This window comes from Nuphar pumila, chromosome 4 (genome assembly GCF_984573655.1).
Source record: "Nuphar pumila chromosome 4, dmNupPumi1.hap1.1, whole genome shotgun sequence".
In the NCBI taxonomy this organism is placed as follows: domain Eukaryota; kingdom Viridiplantae; phylum Streptophyta; class Magnoliopsida; order Nymphaeales; family Nymphaeaceae; genus Nuphar; species Nuphar pumila.
Genome location: NC_143252.1, coordinates 72,345,440 through 72,366,092, shown reverse-complemented (window position 1 = coordinate 72,366,092; position 20,653 = coordinate 72,345,440). Strand labels below are relative to the sequence as shown.

At 34.7% G+C, this 20,653-nt stretch overlaps 1 pseudogene; it reads left to right on the top strand.

Moving 5' to 3' along the window:
- The window catches only part of LOC149840268 (uncharacterized), a 31,836-nt pseudogene extending 20,816 nt beyond the window's left edge, over positions 1–11,020 (top strand).
- Positions 11,021–20,653: the final 9,633 nt, after the last annotated feature.

Here is a 20,653-nt window from a genome sequence, read left to right as displayed (position 1 = left end):
TGGTTTCCCGGGATACTGGGTATACCTAAAAATGATATATATTACTGGTTTCTCAGGATTCTGGGTACACTTAAAAGAAGGTGTATGTTACCGGACCCCTTGTAGTGCGATAGCTCGCACTTGGTTATAAAGAAAATGTAAAATGAAATATAAAACCTTCGAGACTCTGGGTATACCTGAAAGATGGTATATGTTACCGGATTCTTCGGGCTCTGGGTACACTTGACAGATGGTGTATGTTACTGGACCCATGGTTTTCCTTGGAGAGGGTAGGTGGTACGAACTTCGTGGACGTTCGTGTTTTCGTGAGAGCTAGGCATCTCACCATATGGTCTTGGTCCGCTATGAGGTCTATGCCTGTGCGTACCCACAGGGTAAGAGTAAGATAAGCATTAAATAATTTAAGTTGACTGAAAACTTATCTCTGAAGAATTATATACTATTGATTTGACTTTAGTAAAACTTGTGGAATCTATAGCTTGTACTAATGTAGATAAATATACCTTTAGTTCAGTCATCTTTTGCACTGTATCATGAATTAGAAATCATAATTATCTTCTTAGAATGATATAAACTTCCATGCTAGTTATATCTGCAGTTGTTGCACATATTTGTACACAGGACACTGAGCACCACATATAAATACATTGCTTCTTACGCAGACAGGGGAGTCTGACCCTTCGGCTTTAAATGTTTTTCAGGCAACGCATAAATGGAGCATCGTGGCGTCGCATTTGGAAGTAGTCAAGAGATCTCATATTTTCAGTGTTTTCTGTTTGAACTCTGATTAGTAGATTTACATTTTTGTAATGGGATGTATTTAATAACATTAATGTTTCAATTAATGAATGGTATGTTTAGTACTTCTCTGTTTTACCCTGCAATGCGCCCGACTTGTGTTTTTCGCACTTCCGCTATTTCAAAAAAAAAAAAAAATTTAATCCAAAATTTTCACTATAAAAAGTTGGGGCGTTACAAAAAAGGGGGAGATTGTTACGACAATGAAGCCATACATGATACTTCAAGTACAAGGTTTTGATGATGAGCAAGTAGAATCAACTGCATTTTAGCTAAGGCTATGAAGAAATTGAAGAATTCGGTGAAGAATCCTTGAAGACTAGTGTGCAAATGTTTAATTCATTAAAAGTCTTAGATTCTTGTAAGAGCCTTACTTAGAGTGCATATTTAGGTTGCATTTCACCTTAAAAGTCTTTAGAAAAACTTTTCTAAAAGAAACTCTTTTGAAACTCTTTTTAGAAAACTCTTTTCTTAAATTTTCATGTTTATTAGTCGACCAATAGACTTATCAATCGACTAATCCTTTCGCACCATATTTTCTAAAAAGTCATTTTTGTCAAATTAGTCGACCGAAGGTTTTATCAGTCGACTGGACAAAATGTCTGTTTTCTGGAAAATTAGCAGCAGTCGACTAATGGTTTTATCAGTCGACTGAACAGAACATGGGTTTTCTGAAAATTTAGCAGCAGTCGACTAATACTTTTTATCAGTCGACTGAACAGAATGTTTGCTTTTCAGAAGTTTTTAGCAGCAGTCGACTAAAAGGTTTTTCAGTCTACTGATGATATTATCAGTCGACTAACTTTTCTCAAGTCGACTAAGTTTCAAAAGTTCAGATTTTCAAACGGCTCGATTAACAGATCAGTCGACCGACGATAACTGTCAGTCTACTAATAACTAACTATTAGTCGACTAACTGATGTTTCAGTCGACTAATTTTGCCGTTTTCCTGAAACTTCAAAAAAGGCGTGTCTTTTCATTTTTCAAACGTTTTGATCGTTCAAAATGGACAGTTTTGACACCCTTTCATACTCTCAACATATGGAATCTTTTAACTATAAATATGAGTGCATTCTACACTCAAAAACATCAAATTCAATAGAATTATATTGAATTACTTCTTGCTTTTCACTCCTATTCATTCAAGTATTTGTTTTCTCACTCACATGATATTTTCACTTCAGTTTTTCACTCAAATCACTTTGAGAGATAGTGAATTCGTGAGTAGAGTGTTTCAACAACCTCAAAAGCTAATTGCATCTCATTTGCATTCAAAAGGAAGGCTCATAGGTTGTATTGTAAGTTGTTATTTCTTTTGTGTAAAAAGAAGGACTCCTTCGTGTAAAGGAGTTGTTTGCTTTCAGTAGGATTGTTACTGAAAGTGGGACCGGTTATGGTCTGTGTGATCTTGTAGTTTACAAGGTTGATAGTGGAAAATCTCAAGCGGGTTTTGCTTGGGGACTGGATGTAGGTCGGGTTTGACCGAACCAGGATAAAATCTTGTGTTCTTTGTGTGTTTGCTTTGAGATTTGCAAAATCATTCAATATTCCGCAAAAATTTTTAAAAGCACTATTCACCCCCCCTCTAGTGCTCGTTGCCTCGATCCTAGTGCACTTTCAATGGAGTGCTTCCAGGGTGATATAGCACATGATTTAGTAGAAGCACAATCATCTCACTGAACAGGTGAGTTCAGTGCTTCAGCACCAGACCCCACCAAAGCTCAAGGACCCTGGAGCCCCGATCATCGCATACACCATAGGAAACATCCGGATAGAACGCGCCTTGCTTGACCTTAGAGCAAGCGTGAACATCCTGCCCAAATATTTTTATGATTCTTTTGGGTTAGGAGAAATGAGATCGACCCCGATTACACTCCAGCTAGCAGATTGTTCTGTCAAGGTACCGAGAGGTGTCTTGGAAGATGTGCTAGTTAAAGTGGATGAGTTCTATTTTCCGATTGATTTTATTATCCTTGACATGGAAGGAATTGATAGCCAGCATCAGACTCTGATCATTCTGGGCAGACCATTCTTGGCGACAACCAATGCATGCATCAATTGCAGAATCGGAGCCATGGACTTGTCACTTAGCAACCGAAAAGTCAGGCTGAACATTTTCAATGGCGCGATGGGTCCAGTGGAAGATATGGAGTGCTTCCAGGGTGATATAGCACATGATTTAGTAGAAGCACAGCCAGAGTTGTATATGACAATGGATTCCCTTGATATGTACTATACAGAAGATGATAATTGTAGAGTTAGTGTAGATGTGTTGTTAGTTTCGTCAGGATTCTTTCCTTGGAGAGGGAACATTGAGCCTCTCCCACCCTTACCGGATTCACTCAAGTATGCATACCTCGGAGTTGGTGAGACTTTGTCTGTGATCATCTCGTCACTGCTCACAGAGGAGTAGGAACAGAGACTGATAGACATTTTACAAGAGCACAAGGCAGCGATTGGCTGAGGGTTGCAGATTTGAAAGGGATTGATCCTTCATTATGCATGCATTGGATTCATTGTGACGAATAAGCCAAGCCGGTGTGTGACATGCAGAGAATATTAAATCCTAATATGAAAGAAGTGGTGAAAAACGAAGTGGTCAAGTGGCTGGATTCTGGGATCATATACCCCATTTCTGATAGCTAGTGGGTCAGTCTGATTCAGATTGTGCCGAAGAAATCTGGACTCACTGTAGTGGAGAACGAAAAGGGGGAGAGCATTCCGATGAGGACCACCACAGGATGGCGAGTCTGTATTGATTATAGGAAACAAAATGCAGCAACACGAGAGGATCACTTCCCGTTGCCATTCATTGATCAGATTTTGGGAAGATTCGCAGAACAGATCTACTACTGTTTCTTGGACGGATATTTTGGATATAATCAAGTAGTTGTTCATCTTGATAACCAGAAGAAAACTACATTTACGTGTCTGTATGGCACTTTTGCGTTTAGACGTATGCCGTTTGGGCTCTGCAATTCCCCAACAACTTTTCAAAGGTGCATGTTAGCTATCTTCTCCGACATGGTGAACAATGTCATAGAAGTTTTCATGGACGATTTTTTTGTGTATGGCTCTTCCTTTGAGGATTGCCTCCAGAAACTTACTCGAGTACTGAGTAGGTGTATGGAGACAAACCTAGTTTTGAGTTGGGAGAAGAGTCATTTTATGGTCCAAGAGGGGATTGTACTTGGACACATTGTGTCCAAAAGAGGGATAGAGGTTGATCGAGCGAAGGTTGAGTCAATTTCATGATTGACTCCACCCACCACTATTAGGCAGGTACGTTCATTCTTAGGGCATGCCGGATTTTACAAGCGGTTCATCAAAAATTTTAGCAAAACCTCTCGACCGCTCTACTCATTATTGGAAAAGGATCAGCCATTTGAGTTTGGTGATGACTGCATGAAGGCCTTTGAGATACTCAAAGAGGCCTTGACCACTGCACCCATTTTGAGACCTCTGAATTGGATGCTTCCATTCGAGATTTTGTGTGATGCTTCCGACTATGCGATGGGGGCTATTTTAGGACAACGTGTTGACAAGAAGCCTTATGTGATATACTATGCGAGCAGAATTCTGTCTGATGCTCAGATGAAGTACACCGCGACAGAGAAGGAACTACTCGCAGTAGTATTCGCTTTGGATAAGTTTAGGTCCTATCTTCTCGGTTTGAAGGTGGTTGTCTATTCTGATCACGCTGCATTGAAATACCTTCTCAGCAAGAAAGACACCAAACTGAGACTCATCCGATGGGTTCTGCTACTATAAGAGTTTGATCTCGAGATTCGAGATAAGAAAGGAAGTGAGAACGTAGTAGCAGACCATCTATCTAGACTGATAGTGGAGTCCACGCAGGATCAGAGCCCGATCAGTGATTCTTTCCTCGATAAGCAGATTATGGCCGTCGGAACATCGCAGTTACCCCGGTTCGCAGATATTGTGAAATATCTGGTTTCGAGGAAGATTTCTGAGCATTGGAATAGGAATGAACGAGAGCGATTCTTATCACAGATGAGGCAGTACTATTGAGATGAACCAGAATTGTTCAGATATTGTGTGAATCAGATCATCAGAATGTGCGTCCCAGAGGAGAAGTATGAGTCCATCCTCAGTTTTTGTCATTCGTTAGCCTGTGGAGGGCATTTTAGTAGTAGAAAGACAGCTGCAAAGGTTTTGCATTCTGGATTTTTTTGGCCGACACTCCACAAAATTGCGCATGAGTTCTGCAGAAAATGCCTTCGCTGTCAACAGACTGGGAATATGTCCAAGAGGGACATGATGCCCTTGCTCCCGATCTTGATTGTTGAGATTTTCGATGTTTGGGGCATAGATTTTATGGGCCCATTTCCGCCATCGTTCGGTAATTTGTATATCTTAGTGGCGGTTGATTATGTGTCCAAATGGGTCGAGGCGGTGGCAACCAAGACCAACGATCACAGAGTTGTGCTTACGTTCATCAAGCACAATATTTTTAGTCATTTTGGTGTGCCACGTGCGATGATAAGTGATGGTGGAAAGCATTTCAGGAATGTATAGATAGCTTCTCTTTTGAGAAAGTATTCTGTCAATCATCGGTTCACCACTTCGTATCATCCGCAGACCAGTGGACAGGTCAAGGTTTCTAATAGGGAAATCAAGCGGATTTTAGAAAAGACAGTCCGCCCGGACCACAAGGATTGGTCCCAGCGCCTAGATGATGCTCTTTCGGCATATAGGACTGCGTTTAAAACTTCCATTGGCATGTCCCCGTATCATCTTGTTTTTGGGAAAGCGTGTCACCTCCCTGTCGAGCTGGAACACAGAGCATATTGGGCAATCAATAAGTTTAATTTCGACATCACCCAGGCTGGAAAAAAACGATCATTGCAGCTCACTGAATTAGAAGAGCTCAGGAATGATGCATACGAGAATGCCAAGTTATATAAAGCTCGCACTAAGGCCTTTCATGATAAACACATTATCAGAAAAGTGTTTGAGCCGAATCAGAAAGTTTGGTTGTTCAATTCTCGTTTGCATCTATTCCCAGATAAATTAAGGTCAAGATGGGATGGACCTTACATTGTGAGAGAAGTATTCCCGCACGGGGTAGTGACATTATTTGACCCACGTACCAGAGGCACATTCAAGGTGAATGGGCAAAGACTGAAGCCCTACATATCAGATACCCTACAGGCCGGTGAGTGTGAGGTCTGGGATCTCATAAAGGAATAGGATCTGAGCAGAGAAATGTATCATATGTAGATAGTAAAATTAGTTGTGTTTTTCAATGTTAGCATTTGTTTTTGTTCAGTCATTTGATTTCATATGAATTTACACTTGCTCTAATTCATGCAGGTTATCTGATATTCAATGTGTGAGGATTAGTTACCAGGTGCAGGGCACAACTTTCAAAGCAGACCACTGACCAAATTAGCAAGAAACTATGCATTTGTATATGCATAGTGGTGGTTCAAAGTCAAGTCAATCATCAACTTCAGAGGCCCGACACATATCAGGTTGTATCTATCATTTCTCCCGTATTTATTTTATTGGTCGTTAGTGTGAATTTGCATTGCATGTTTACATATTTTGTATGCCACTAGGGACAGTGTCATTCAAGCATGGGGGATGGTTTAGATGCACACTAAAAATTTTATTTTTATGTCAGGTAGCTAAAAACTCATAAAATTAGGTCGTTAAGAACAAAGTTTGTAGCATATATGATTGTTTTTGCATAATCTAACAATTTAAAAATTTTTAAGCCCCATGTAAACTTTTTTTTCTGCTCTGATCCAAAAAGATTAGTTATTTATGAAACAATTCAAAGAAAAGATAGTATTTGAATGTTAGAATGTTTTGAATCGCTTTAGTATAAGTATGCACAGTATGTTTTGTGGAAGAACTAAGCACTTGAAAGAGGTTTAGAAATATAAGCTTAAAAGAAAAGAGCTATGTTTAGTTGTTGATGTCTTTCCGATTCCCAGTAGTTGAGCTCAGACACAAGTTGAAGTGTTTGAAGTCTCTTGACGAAAAGGATAACGAAGGAGATCATCTTCTTGTCTAGTCGATATCTGTGGCTTATGAGGTTCGAGTAAGTAGAGTTTGAATAGTATTTTACACCTGGTGCCCTAAAGCCATCTGGTTTGGGAGCCACCGATTTGAAAGCATGTTACATGAACTTCATAGAAACCTAAGAGATAGAGACATTGCACATGATGAGAAGAAGACTATATGTAAACTATTAAAATAGAAGGTCTAGTGACTTGAGCAATTAAGTCCGAGGGATACTCTGTATCTGGTGCCCTAAGGTCGTCTAGCCTGGGAGTCACTGACCTAAAGCTCGTTACATGCGTCACGAAACTGGATATTTGAATTAGTGCTCAAGTGAGAAGAATGGAAAACTGGTGAAAATTGAAAATCAAAAGAATAAGAATGAGCTTAATGAGGAAAATGCATTGCTTAGGAATAAATGTGAAATACTGTGCAGAAAATATACAAGTGAGGATAAATGAATAATAACATGATAATACTTGACTTTTTTTGGAAAATCATAGATAATTACAAGTTTATAAAAGTGAAAGAAAAATGTTTTTAATGTGGTGGCATAAGAATTCTAAATTTGTTATGAGAGTGTAAATTACATGAAATATTTGCTTAAACTGATTTCTTAATTGCCTAATATTTTTGAAAACTAATTTCTGCATGACATTGATGTTTGTGGGTAGCATCTCTGCAAACCCTCACGAGACCTTACTCGTCCGCTGGGGTAACCCAGGGGTTTAAAGGGCTTGTTGCATGAGCTGAATGCAACCGTGATTCCTACGAAAGTGAGTTAGGTATTTTAATTGTTTATTGCATATTTGTCTATTTTCCAATTTCATAACTTAGTTTGTTTGTTTGTTAAGGGACTAACAAACATTCAAGCATGGGTGTATTTGATGATGCATGAAATGCACATCATTTTAATATAATATTCATGCATTTTTATGTGATCTTAAGATTTAGAACCCATGATTGGATGTATTTTGATATAAAGAAGTCTTGGTTCGAATTTCAATTAAATCAGACTTAAATTGAGTGAGATATTGCAATTTTAGTGCTTGGGCATGGATTTCAAGGTAATTTGGATCAAGATCCAACCCAAATAGATCATCTTGGGTCTTGGATCAGTTCTTAAACATCACAATCCAACTCACATGGGATCCAAACCCAATGTATAAAATGTTTTCAGAAAACCCCTTTTAAAAGAGGCGCATAGCATTTCTTTTTATTTTAAACCTTTTTTTGAAATTGTGAAAACTGTAGCTCAAAGTTTAAATATGTTTTTCTGAAAACCCTAGGACATTTTTTGCCTAGGGATTTGTGCCCAGCTGAAGCTCTCATCCTCCACCATGCCTCCCACTTCACGCCATCTTCTTCCTTCCCCATTTCCAAGATTTTCTAAGCCCTCCTTCCATTTTTCTCTTGTGCACTTCATTTTCTACTTCCTTCATCTTCTTCCCCTTCATATTACCTTCATTGTTTAACGTGTGCTTGCTGTTTTTACAGGTTTTGCAGATCAAAGAGGAGTTATTCCTAGCTGGTGTGTTGTCTACTCCACTAGGAAGGATCAGCCCTATCTCTCCAGTCTTCTTCTCCACCCGAGCATGGCTCGGTTTGCCTTCCACCCCTCGGAGCCGCTATTGGGTGTATCTCTTGCAGCAACAGCAGCCATGTTGTCACGAGAGCAACCCCTAAATGAGTTCAGCATCGTGAATTCTTGGCATCAGCCGCTCTTCCTTCCCCTCTGCTCGTCGGACTACACAAGAGGTGAGTTGTCTTCTTCCTCAATTTCTTTCCGGTAAAATCGAGTCTACCTATAGTCGAGTCTCCTTAATCTCAAACCTCCCTTCTTATTTTTCTGTTTGTTGACAGCAAAAACCACTGTCATTTGCATGCTTAGATCGAGTCATAGGGTATTTTATAGAGTCCAATCGTTTGGTGTTAGTCCAATAGGAAAATCGGCTAAGCCTAGCTTAGCCGATTGGGACGTGTGTTTAATTTTATTTGCTTTGATAAAATAGTTTTTTTATATACAGTAGTTTAGTTTAGTTGAATGTTTTAGATTCATTAGAATCCCATTCAGTCATAGCTTGATTTAGCTTTCATAGAATTTTGTTTTGTCTTCGTGTTTTAGTTGATATAATTTTTTTTTTGCGTGAATTAAAGAAATCGATTTTTGTGTGTTAATGGCTGTCGTCTTCTTCATGGGAGAAGGTAGCCATGATTGTAGCTTAGAGTTTAGGAAAGTATTGTTTAGGCTCCAGATTCATTGAATTGAATTTTAGTAAGTTATTGATTTAATTAAGTAATTTAGTTTTGTGAGTATTAGCCAAAATAGTATTTTTCGAATTATGTGTTACATTCCATTCGTACCCTTACCTTTAGTGGTGTAAATGTTAGTTTAGTTAGGTTAATGAGAGTTTAGGTTAGCTAATTATTTAATTTTGAATTTCAGTACAAAGGGCATGTTGGTATTTTTGGTTAAGGAACGGTTTTGGTAGGTGTGGAATCTTATCTAATTTCGTGGAATCCCATTGAGGCAATTGTGACCCATCCTTCTAGTCCAACAAAGATAGAAGTATCTCTCCTTTCAATTTTGGAAACAATTTGGATTTTCAATTCTCTTTCTAAAATTCATGTGCAAGGTTTTGGGAAAGAATTTCAAAAGTGGCTATATTCTTTTAATGAAAAATTGAAACCGTGTGGGCCCATTGAGCTTGACGGTTTTGCAATTACAATCCTTCCAAATGGGTCCCTAAGGTAAGGATGTATGGGTGCGTTCATTTCCAAATTTGTTGCTTAGTATTTACATGCCCTCTCTTAATTCCATATCTTGACCTAGCATAAATATAGCACTAACAATTTTAGTAGGTGTTGACTTAGATTTAGGCTTTCAAAATCGTGATTAACAATTTAGGTAAGTATTATGTGTCTTCATTAGTGTTAGCTTGAATTCCATTTATGTGCTTGACTTAGATAGACTCATTACTTTTTATTTCTTTCATTTTCGTTTTTAGTAAGTAGTCTCTGTTCATTAGGTGTCCATTTTAATTTAGTCTAAAACTCATTAAACCTAGTAGGTCCACTTAGGTGGGGCGTGAGTCTATCAAAGGTCAAACATAACCCGTCCTCCTTATTGCCTTGAGTCAACTAACCCTAGTTAGATACTAACTCTCTTAGATTCAAATTAATATTTAACTCTAATTTAAAAGTATCTTTAGAATTAATTTTTGTGTTTTAGTTAATTAATTAGTTAGTTTACAGTAATTTAGATACATTGGAGTAGTTGATTTCATTGGTTAACTGATTTAACTCTTAATTGTAGGATAGTTTAACTTGACTTAACCTTTGCATTCATTCGAAGCATTTTATTATATCATTCATTTGTAATTTCCACAAGTAATGTAGATAGTTAATTTAGATTTTATGTTCTTAGTGCAATTAGTTTTATTCTCTGTTAGTTAGTAAGTATTAGGTTTGTTGATGACTGTATTGCATGTGTATTTAATAGATAGTGCACAAATTGGATTTTAACAAATGAATAGTACACTGAAATAAAAACCAGAATTTTGCACTGAATTGCATTCGTCATTTTATGTGAATTTTTTTTTAGTTTTTCCAAAAATTTTATTCTATTCTCTTCATCTGTGTGTTCACTGTCAGCAGACTAAAAATCAGCTCACTTTGAGTTGATTTGCTCTGATTTTTAAGTGTTTTTCAAAATCAGCTTTTTCGCGTTTTCAAATTTCGGGACATACGATTTCCAGATTTTATATGAATTTGAAACACTTATATCTGGAGCTTCCGGAAAAGTTTTTCAAATCCGTAAAGTCTGGCAGATTCTTGAATCTGTCAGGAACAGAACAAAAGAAAAATCGTGAAAATAAAACTTTGTTTTCCTCTTCAAATTCACTGTTTGTGAAAACCTGTCAGAATCCACTTTTGCACTATTTGAGGGCAAAACAGTCATTGTATTGGTTGTGTGATTTTTGGTAGTTTTTGTTGTTTTTCTGCATGTTAGTTAGTATAATTGCAGCAACTAACTTAGTTAAATTTAGATTAGTTAGTGGATGTATTGAGAAATGACATTTTAGTTATTTTGATTTTTAATTATAATTTAGTTCAGTAATTCCTAGTAGAATTAGGTTTATTATAATTGTGCACTAACTTTATATCTTCTTGTGTTTTAGGTTCATAAAGTTTACAACAGGTCAAAAGGCTGATTCAGAATGAGAATGCACATGCATATGTGGTGAAAGGATGAAATTGCCCCTGGCGATCTGGAGAAGACTTTAGAAATGTGTTTCTAGTTAACTGTAATTTCTAGTTTGTAATTTCCTTAGAATTGTATTGTTTAACTTAGATTAAGAGTTTGATATTAATAAATTGAAATTCTTAGACACAGATTAAATATTTTTCGTTCCCTGAGGATTCGACCCGTGCTTGCCATATTCATGGAAAGTCGGTTTTTATTATTTTTGGTTGACGATTTTCCAAACCTTTTACTAAAAAATATCTTTTAAAAATATCATTGCATAAAGTTCAACCACCTATGTTCTTCCTGCACTATTTACCTCCCCTGCATCCTATCATACCTAGCATTTGTAATATATTGCATCCCACCTCCAGCCACTTACTACCTTCTTTACTGCCCAGTCACTTTTTCACATCCTATCACTGTTGTACACTACACCATTACTGCATAATCAATCAGCACTCTCCATCACTTCTAGTACATCATCAATGCACATAGTTCTTATACTTTCTTCACACTCCCTACATAGCCCACAACATACATTCTACCACTTGTACTATAATAGGCATTCTTCATTAAGATAATATATATATATATCCTAGAATCTATAGTTAGTTTAGGATTTGGTATGTGCACTCAATGTCTATCATCACAATTAGCTCAAGACATTGTATATACATGTTTGCTTTCATTTTCTCAGTAGCTTATTATATATCTTCTCATCATCATAAATGGCCTATGCATCTTCAGGTGTGTTTTCTCATTAGCATTTAGGCATCATCATGCATATTCTAGCTTCTTAAATTTCTTCTCATATTTCATATTTTACCTCATGCTAACCCTGTTTTACAGAAGATACATGGGAAAGTGTGATCTGTTTTCCTAAGAGTAAGATTTTAATTTTCATTAAAGGATGTAATAGCTAGATATTAATGAGAACCTTACATTTCCAGTTTAGATTAGAATGTATGAGTATGCATATATCTTAGAAATGCTTGTTTCATACCATTTTCTCTTTTATTTCAAAAATTCACGGATGAAAACACGAATAGCACGTACACCATTCTAATAAAAGGTGATTAAATCCTAAGTTGATGATTTGCATCAATGGCCATAGTCAGGGTGTGAACAAAACTTAGGGTTTTCATCTTTTATGGAATAACATTGGATCCACACTGGATCTTTTTCAAAAATCATCATATTTTAAATATTTTTTTCCTTTATCAGAGTTTAATTTAAAATTAACTCAAGATATATCAATGGTCATAGTCAGGATATATTGAGAGTTAATTTCATTTTAAACTCTATAAAGGCACCAAAATGTATTTTATTCTTCACTTGAATTTAAATATGATAACTATATAATACATTCAATGACCATAGTCAGAAATGTATTATATCTTCAATCTTGTTTCAATTCATCTAAAGAATGAAATATGCTTTTCAAAAACTCAATTTCAAATTCTTTTAAATTCATTCATCATTTAGGATAGAATTACATCATATTTTCAAAATTATTTTCATATTATTTCAAAATCCAAGTGATTTAGAGATATGTTTTCAAATAGCTTCTTCATTTATCAAACCAATCTTTAATTTTTATTCATTTTCCTATTCTCAATTCTATCTTATTTTTTTTCAAAATTCAATATTTCAATTTCAAAGTTCAATTTAACTTTGAAATTTTAAATTTATCTCTAAAATCAAAATTCAATTTCCAATTCAAATCAAATTTCAAAGTTTAATTCAACTTTGAAATTCCAAATTCATTTTTAAGATTCAATTTCAAATTCAAATTCAATATTTCAGATAGAAATTCAAAGTTCAATTCAAACTTTGAAATCCCAGATTCATATCCTGATTTCAAAATTCAAGTTTTAAAATCAAGTTTATTCTTTATTTTTCAAAATCTCCAAAGTTTTATCTAAAGATTGAGTCTTGATTCTCAATTCAAAATCAAGGTTTTGAGATTGATTCTGGATCTCAAAATTCGTTTTTCCCTAAGTTTAAAGCCCATTTTTAAATTCAAAACTAGATTTCCAAAATCCAGATCCATCCTCAAAGTCCCATTTGGATTTTCAAAATCCAATTCCAACTCGGATTCTAGATTTACAACCCAATTCCACCTTGGATTCAGATTTTTAAAACCAATCTCATCTTAGATTTCAGGTTGCAAAATCCAATTCATATCGGATTTCATATCTGAAGTCCAATTCTGTCTTGGATTCTAGATTTCAGGATCCAATTCCAAATAGGGCTCCAGATTTCGGATTCAACTCTATCTTGGATTCCAGACTTCAGATCCAATTCCATTTAGGATTTCAGATTTCGGATCTAAATCCATCTTGAACACCACACTTCGGATCCAACTCCATCTTGGATTCCAGATTTTAGATCAAATTATATTTCCAGATCTAAAAAAATCTAGTTTCATTCCCAATTCTCATTTTCAAAGCCCATTTCAAATCTATTTCTCAAGTCTAAAATTCAAAATTCAACTCCTGTTTAGGTATTGAATTCAAAATCGATTCTTGAAAATCAATCCAAATTCAAAGTCTATTTTGACTTTGAAAATTCATTCCTATTTCAAAATTTTCAAATCTAAATTCCCTTTCTCTTTATTCAATTCAAAATTTATTTTCAACTCTGATGTTAAAATGTTGTATATTAGTTTAGTCACTTGCATTGCCTCATGATTCTTATTGTGAACTATTCCTCCCTTAAAAGTCTCTAGCTCATGTTGTACAGTCACTCATATATACTCTCACCCGCAATCGCTCCCCAGCATGTTGTACATTACTATCATTTATGCACTTGACATCAATGTTTAGCCGCAGCACCTATTATCCTCTCCAATGGTTTTTGGGACAAGGAAGAGGATATACCCTGGAGTTGTCATCATCAACAGGTCTTGATGGAGCGTCACATTTCTGTTATCAGAGCAAGCTGAATTAGCTGTTTAGTTATCTTCTGCTTGGTTGAATGAACTCTTGAAATATCTGGAAATCTTGGGGGGAACTATTTTTCTTTTATAAACATTGGCTCTCTAGAATATATACGTGCAAAAATGTCAGATTTGCATTTTTAAGCTGTACATCCATTTATAAATTACACTATTCATTCACCTTCACATTTATCCATTTGTAGTTGCACTTGTTGCAACAACTTTCAGATATCCATCTTATCACCCTATAAATTCGTAGTGCCCAGCCCTTCACTCTCCAAGCCTGCTGTAGCCCACCGCATATGTTACATGTACTTGCTGCCACCCTTCTCATAACATTTTTCCTTTTTCTCATAATTGCACCCTGCTGCAAACTCACCCTACCTGCATACCATTACCTACTCCACCTTCACAGCACCATTGCTGGGATTTATCATGTCTTCATAAGCACACCAAGTATTGTAACTCCTGTCTTTCACAGCAACTCAATGAGTTGTTGTGGCTTCTTCAGCTACATAACAACTCAATAAACCTTGTGCCTCCCATACTTTCACAGCAATTCGAATAGTTGCTTTAGCTTCTTTAGTGGCATAACAATTTAATGAACTGTTGTACCCTCGTATCAGCATATTATCCAATCACCATCACCTATATTTTCCACAATATATCATATGTCCACCATGCATCATATATAGCATAGGCACCTCTTCATTAATACAAACGTGATCATATGTATATCAATTTTAGCATGATTTGCTTCTATATTTATGTATCCTTGTTAAGTGCTAACCCTGTTTTGCAGAAATTACATGGAAAATACTACTTTTTCTTCCTAAATTAGGGGCTTTTGTAATTTGAATTTTAGTTCTAACATTTGTAATAGCTAGATATAATGATAATTCTCTGCTCTAGATTAGAATGTATGAGCATGCATATCTTCTTGAATTGCTTGTTTCATGACATTTTCTCCTTTTTTTTTCAAATTTCAGAAATGGTGAAACACGAATGGCACATGCACCATTCTAATAAAAGGTGATTAAATCCTAAGTTGATGATTTGCATGGCCATAGTCAATGTGTGAACAAAACTTAGGATTTTCATCTTTTATGGAGTGACATTGGATCCACACTGGATCCCTTTTCAAAAATTGTCATATTTTTAAATATTTTCTTCCTTTATCAGATTTTTAACTTTAAATTAATTCAAAATATATATCAATGGCATAGTCAGGATATATTGAGAATTAATTTCATTTTAAAACTCTATAAAGGCACTAAAATGTATTTTATTCTTCATTTGAATTTAAGTATGATTATTATATAATACATTTTATGATCATAGTCAGAAATGTATTATATCTTCAATCTTATTTTAATTGATTTAAAGAATGAAATATGCTTTTCAAAATCCAATTTCAAATTCTTTTAATTCATTCATCATTTAGGATAGAGTTGCATCATACTTTCAAAATTCTTTTCATCTTATTTTAAAATCCAAGTGATTTTGAGATAATCCTTCAAATACCTTCTTCACCTCTCAAACCAATCCTCAATTCTTATAAATTCAAATTCTTCTTTCTATTCTCAAATTCTATCTCTTTTTAAAATTCAAACTTCAATTTCAAAGTCCAATTTGACTTTGAAATTTCAAATTGATTTTTATATTCAAAATTCAATTTCCAATTCAAAAATCCAATTTCAAAGTCCAATTCAACTTTGAAAATTCAAATTCATTTCCATTTTCAAGATGTGATTTTAAAATTCAATTACATATCCCATATCAAATTTCAAAGATCAATTTAACTTTGAAATTCCCAGATTCATCATCTGATTTCAAAAATTCTAGTTTTAAAATCAAGTTTTATTCTTTATTCTTCATTTCAGGTTCTCAAATATTCCAGATCCGTCTTCAAAGTCCCATTTGGATTTTCAAAATCTAATTCCATCTTGGGTTCTAGATTTAGAACCCAATTCCACCTTGGATTCAGATCTTCGAATCCAATTTCATTTAGGATTTTAGACTTCGGATCTAATTCCATCTAGGATTCTAGATTTTGGATTCAACTACGTCTTGGATTCCAGACTTCGGATCCAATTCCATTTAGGATTCCAGACTTCAGATCCAAATCCATTTAGGATTCTAGATTTTGGATTCAAATCCATCTTGGATTCCAGACTTCGGATCCAATTCCATCTAGAATTCCAGATTTCGGACCAAATTCCATCTAGGATTCTAGATTTCAAATCCACATTTAATTCCTATTTCCAAAAAAACCATTTTCAAATCTATTTCTAAAGTCTAAATCCAAATTCAATTCTTGCTTCAGGTTCTGAAATTAAGAATTTCTTTTTCAGAATCAATCCATTCAAATTCAAAGTCCATTTTGATTTTGAAACTTTATTTTTTTCAAAATTCTATCTCAAGTTCCAAAAATCTCCTTTTTTCCTTATTTCTTCAAATCAAAATCCATTTTTCGAAACTTTGATTATTCCAAGACTTGGAATTTCCAGACTCTTCTTTCAGATCTATTTCAAATTCTAAGTTAGATTCTAAATCTAACTTAGATTCAAAATCTTACTTTTTCAAACCAATTTCAAACCTTTGAATCATTTCTTCACTCTATCATCAAATTTATTTCAGAATCACTTGGGAAATCCCAGAATTTCTAAACTATTTTCTCAAAAGCATACATTTCTACATTTGCATTGCACATGCATGATTCTTTGTGCATTTTTAGACTTAGAATAAATTCTTAGACAATATTTATGCAAAGAAAAAATGTATAAATTCGATCCTTGGTTTGATTACCCCTGGTAAAGGCACCAGGAATGGTCAAACCTCGTACCGACGAGCAAATCCATTCTCTCCATTTTACCACAAATTTTCAAAATAGAGGTGAGTAATTTTAAAATATTTTCAAAATTTAGGTCAAGTGAGACCTTTGAAAAAAAGTTTCTCTCTCTTCTTCATTTTCTTTTCTCTCTTCTTTTTATATCTTTTATTCCCCTTCAAAAAGGGAATAGAGGTTAGAAAGGCTAAGAGAAGGAAAAAGAAAGAACACAAGAGGAAAAATTTTGCAATGATCACAGCACCCCAGTACGAGATTTTACGGAGGTAAACTAGACAGAAAAACAGATATTTCTCTTTTTAGAGATTGGAAAAAGCATCTTCGGTTAGGGAGAAACTCTTCCGGCCATCCGAACTAAAATTTAATGAATCTAACATTGGTCAAAACAGATACTTCGGGTTGAAAATATAGAAATAAATAGCAAACTTAATCAAAAAATTTTGAAATTTCAGCAGTGAATAGACAACCTAAAAATAATGAAACTCCTTTTTTACAGATTATGAATCAAATCTACGGTCTGAGATCTATGATCAACACAATTCAGATTAGGGTTTTGGTAAACCCTAACGAGTTTTAAATTTTAAATCTGATTCTCTGACAGAGGAAAAATATTAAATAGAGGCTAAAAACTATCAAAATTTCACAGTAAATAGTTTACATCAATAGGAATCCACTGAACTTTACGGATCTTGAATCGGATATCAGATGAGAGAAATATCACAACTGCTAGTTACCTATGAATTTCAATATCGATTCTAAATGACTGAAAATCACGGTTTAATCTTTTATTTTTTTGACAAGGTTCCCGAATCCCAAAACATCCGAAATGTTTACAGTAATTCACTAACATATCCATGTATCACATATAAAAAAATCAGAAATTTACAGTGAGTACTTCAATACGAAATAACATGTTCTTTTATGATCCAAACTTAAAACACACAGAAATTTAATAAAATTCAATAAAACATGTTTTAATCAATGAAAACAATAAAAAAAATACTTAAACAGTAAAACAAAATTAATTTCTATGCTAGAATACATGTAATAAACATGAATAAGTAAAAAAATAAATAAAACACAGGGAATCCATGGTTGGAATTGCTTTTACTCTTAAAATCATGGATTTAATCCATTTAATCAGATAAATCTCATGTTTTCTTGGTTAAGAATATAAAAAATAATGCAATAAACGATTCTAATGGATTAGAATCATGAAAAATAGCATGGAATAGGGTTAGATCATCTTCTTGAATTGATTTTGGGGTTCTTGGAAGAAATCCATGGTTAAATCCATGAACACAAGAGTTTCCATTGTGAAATCTATTGAAAAATCATAAAAAACTAATAAAAAATAATAAAATAATATTAAATAACTCACCTTGGGGCTGCAAATGCAATGGAGGAAGGTGGAGGTGCTGGAGAGGAGATAGAAGCCACGAAAGTTTGAGAGAGAAAAGATCTCCCTTTGACCCCCTTTAGGTCCCCTATTTATAGATTTTTTTTTTTGGATTTGTTTAGGAAGAGTTTTGATTTTTTGGACTCTTTTTAATTGTTTTTGATAAACCACATGGAGAGGACAATTCTTTTGGAGAATTCTAACCTAAATGGACTCTAATTAATCCCTAATTAACACCTAATTAAACCCTAAAAAGTCCAAATGTGGCACCACCTAGTATGGACCCACATTTGGTTTTTAAAACTTGAATTTAAAATCTTTAAAAACCAATGGTTTAAAACTTAAATAAAATCGATTTTTAAAATTGATTTTGACTCACCTAGACATCTAACCTAGGTAGGACATTGACTAATCCTAGTCTAACCCTGACTTTTACAAATGTGGCGCCACCTTGAGTGGGCCCCACTTGAATTTTCAAAAATGATTTTAAAGCTTGAAATTGAGAGATTTTTCAAAAGATTTTCAAAAGTAAACTTGAAATCAAAAGTTTTGAAATGGCATAGAGTTCTAACTGGGTCAGAACTCCTCTGGATATGGGGCCAACTGAGTGGATCCCACATCAGAGTTTTGAAAATTTGAAAAATAAATACTGAAAATGGCTTTGAAAAGGGGTTAAAATCAATAGTTGAAATTCAAAGTTTTGAAAGTAGAGTCTCAAGCGAACTGGAACTCCGGGTTAGAGTCCTGGATTTTTAGGACTCTATGATTTTGGTTTTTAAAATCCAAATGAAGGAGTTTTTGAAAAGATTTCATCGAAAATGGTGAAACAAGTCAAGAAAATACAGTCAGGGTTAGACTCCTAACTCAATCAGAACTCTGAAATAGAGTCCAGAATTAACTGGACTCTACAAAATAAACTAATTTTTGAAAAACAAATGAAAATAGAAGTAAAAATAGATTCTAGAACAGACTCTTGACCGGATTAGGACTTTGGCACAGAGTCCTAATCGAACTAAAACTCTAGATTTTTTTGGTATTTTCTGAAAAACAGTTGAAAGAACTTGTGAAAACAGTGAAAGCAATAACAAATATTGAAATAAAACAGAGTTCTGATTCAACTGAGACTCTAGAGACAGAGTTCTAATTGAACTAGGACTCTCCAATTTTTGGATTTTCTGAGAAAAAAAATAAGAGGATTTTGAAAAACAAGTGAAAACAATATAAAATTGAAGTTTTGGTTCAGAGTCCTGATCTAATTAGGACTCTGAGAAAGAGTCCTGATTCAATCAGAACTCTAAGAATTTTGGTTTTTCTGGTAGACAAATGATGAATTTTAAGCAAAGCTTTTGAAAACCAGTGAAAATGAAGTGAGAAAATGAACTTTGGATAGAGTCCTGATTCGATCAGGACTCTGGGGTAGAGTCCTGATTTGATCAGGACTCTGGGATAAAACCTCAGAATTTTGAAATTCTTTGATAAAAGTATAATAGTTTTGGTAGATGAAAAGATTTTTAAACGATTCTCTCAAAATTGAAATCAGGATCAGAGTCCTGATCCAACTAGGACTCTTTGAACAAAGTCCTGTTTTGACTAAAACTCTGAGTTTTTGACTCATTTTGAAAAATTTGGTTAAAAACAGGTAAAAATAGTGACAAAAGACAGAGTCCTAGTCTGACTGGAGCTCTGAAGAAGAGTCCTAATCCGACTGAGATTCTTTAAGAAGAGTCCTAATCCAACTAGGACTCTGGGATTTTGGCCAAAACAGTAGATTTTGAAAGGTATTCTCCAAAACATGTAGCAAAGGTAGTAAAAAGTAGAGTTTTGATCCGACTAGACTCTGGAAAAAGAATCCTGATCTAACTAGGACTCTGAAAATTTTGGAGATTTTTGACAAGTAAAGGAATTCAGAAGCGACACCACCTAAATGGGTCTCATCTGAGAATTGAAATTTGTTGAAAATTGAGTTTAAAACAAATCAAGATTGTTTTCTGAGAAAACATTTCAAAATATAAGGTCCTGGGGGTTGGCAAATGACAGAATGCTGATTAAAAACCCAGGTTTTAAAATTGATTTTGAAAGAAAAGTTTTAAAACCCGAATCTGGATTAAATATTTTGAAAACAGGAGTGCTGGACCTCAAAAATGAGATATAATGACAAGCAATGCCATGCAATGCAATGAAATGGTATGCAGAATGTAAGCAATGATATGCAATGACACATGAAACATAAGCACTGGATGAGGGTGAAAATTTGGGGTGTTTACAGATGCCCCTCTTTCCTACTAATCCGGTTGAAAGCCAAGCTTAGTGGCAAAGAAAAATACACCAAATTTGGGCTATAAAATGCCCCAGTTGGAAGGATCTGACTGGATATGAAGAAATTAA